Source organism: Aquarana catesbeiana, linkage group LG01, assembly GCF_042186555.1.
Source record: "Aquarana catesbeiana isolate 2022-GZ linkage group LG01, ASM4218655v1, whole genome shotgun sequence".
Taxonomy (NCBI): Eukaryota; Metazoa; Chordata; class Amphibia; order Anura; family Ranidae; genus Aquarana; species Aquarana catesbeiana.
The window spans coordinates 340,213,575-340,216,152 of NC_133324.1; the positions used below are offsets into that span (position 1 = coordinate 340,213,575).

At 40.7% G+C, this 2,578-nt stretch overlaps 1 long non-coding RNA gene across 1 annotated transcript; it reads left to right on the top strand.

Annotated features, from left to right (window-relative positions):
- The first annotated feature begins 212 nt into the window (after positions 1–212).
- On the top strand, positions 213–1,451 carry LOC141136590 (uncharacterized). The gene is made up of 2 exons (XR_012243679.1): positions 213–309; positions 868–1,451. It is a non-coding gene; the product is annotated as an uncharacterized lncRNA (long non-coding RNA).
- The last annotated feature ends 1,127 nt before the right edge of the window (positions 1,452–2,578 follow it).

The following is a 2,578-nucleotide window of genomic DNA, read 5'->3' on the forward strand; positions in this document are numbered from 1 at the left end:
TCGCATGGGTCCTCGCATCGCATATATGTGTGAACTGAGCCTTAAAGTCTGACTTGGCTTTTCTGTTATATCATCATTTGAAGGATTAAACAGACAACATGCACCTTGAAATACAGGATTGCAGTCATATGATCTGGTGACAATCTAGGTCAGATAACACCATCCTGTATCCTGTGGTGAATGACTAGCTACATTCTCATCTTGTACAGCACACATCACATTCAGTTCTTGAAGATCTTACATACAGAAGAGACACAACAATGAACCCTCTATGGAGTCTGGTTTTACTAAAAATTTTCTGGATTTCCTGTAAGTTTACCTTTCTCAGGACCAATCACATATCTGCAGAATCATGTCACTTACCCCATGATTTTATATGTATTAATAACATAGCCAATTTTCATTTTTGAGGACAGGTTAAGATAATATTCCTTTAATATATTGTTTTTTTTAGTGTAAGCCAGAAATGTGCTTTAGTACTATTTTATTTATGCTTTATAATGTATTCCATCTGTCCTAACATTATATTTTCTCAATTTATATATCACTTGACATATTACAAAGCACTTTACAGAGTAAAGAGATTTATTCACATCAGTTATCATCCCCAACAGGGCCTACATACAGATAAACTAATATTTAGAATAACAGCATTTAAAATCACAAAAAGATTAAAAAAAAAAGCAGTTTGGTATCCAGTGATTATGCAATGTATTGAAAAACCAAGGTTGGCTAAGCAACGCTGAGCTTGGTACATTTTTATAAATTATTGTGTTATTCCGACTATTGTAAGTAAGTCATGCACACTGACAGTAAATATGAATTATTATTATCCAGTTTATGAAGTCTTCATTTCTTGTTTTTCAGCTGTACATTGCCAAAATTCTGTAGATTACCAGAACAGCACCATCACCCTCACAGAAGGAGAAAATGTGACTCTATATTGTGGATATACAGTGTCTCAATTTTATAAGTTAACTTGGTACAGGCTGAACCCTGGAGGTGGTCCAGTTCTCATCATAAATGCTCCTTCAGAACAGAGCAAACCAGAAGGAAGATTCACCGTTTTATTCCCAAACAAGGGCAGCTGTTTACTGCACATCCAGCACTCCATTGTATCTGACTCTGCATTGTATCTCTGCTCGGTGGAGGCACAGTGTATGAACCGACAGGAAGACCTGTGCAAGAACTTCATCTACATGCAATAACCTCCTGAACAATGACTGTACAGTAAAAGGGCTCACCTTCATGGACCACTTCCAATAACATCACCTAAATATTATAATAAATGAATGTTCAGTACATATATGTATATTAAGAATATGGAAAACCTTAAAGTAGATCTATACCCGATCAGTAAAATCTCAAATACTGTAAGCTTTAACTTGTAACATCAAAAGTAAATCCCAGTCTATTTAAATATGCAGCTTTTATTAAAATAATATCTGGTACTCCTGCTATGGAATCCCTTCTTCAGGCACTTTATTTTATAGGGAGACAACTGTCTCTGAATTGTGCTCCCACTTTGCCACATGTGGAGATCAGAGATGAGTTTTTAACCACTTGAGGTCCGGCCATAGCCGAATGACGGCTACAGCGCGGACCTCAATCTCCGGGAGGACGTCATATGACGTCCTCCCCTATGCACGCGCACCGCGCGCACCCTGCAGGGCGTGCGGTGTGCGCGCTGTGATCACCGAGTCACGGAGACTCGGGTGATCACAGATCCGAGTAAGGGGCCGGTCCCGGCCCCTTACCATGTGATCAGCTGTCAGCCAATGACAGCTGGTCACATGATGTAAACAAAAGCTCGGTGATCGGTTTCGTTTTCTCCTCACGCTGACAGCGTGAGGAGGAAAAAAAAGCCGATCACCGGCTCATGTCAAAGGGACATCGGTCCCGAAGAGGAAGGAGGCACAGATGCCTCATCTGTGCCTCCAAGTGCCATCTGCCAGTGCCCACAGTGCCCACAAGTGCCACCTATTAAAGCCCACAAGTGCCACCTATTAAAGCCCACAAGTGCCACCTATCAATGCCCACAAGTGCCACCTATCAATGCCCACAAGTGCCACTTATTAGTGCCACCTAGCAGTGCTGCCATCAGTCAGTGCCCAATCAGTGCCCAACACTGCCACCCATCAGTGCCCATAACCGCCACCCATCAGTGCCCATCACTGCCACCTATCGGTGCCCATCAGTGCCGCCTCATCGGCATACATAAACGAAGGAGAAAAATTAACTGTTTGCAAAAATTGATAACAAAATATAAAAAATATATAATTTTTAAAAAAAATTCTGTCATTTTAAATTTTTTTTAACAAAAAATAAAAACCGTAGAGGTGATCAAATACCATCAAAAGAAAGCTCTATTTGTGGGAAAAAAATGATAAAAATTTCATTTGGGTACCGTGTTGTATGACCGCGCAATTATCATTCAAAGTGCGACAGCACTAAAAGCTGAAAATTGGTCTGGACAGGAGGGGGGTTTAAGTGCCCAGTAAGCAAGTGGTTAATTTGGGTTGATGTAGAGTTCGACCTGAAGTTTACATGCTCACAGTTCACCGGACAGGCAAAATAA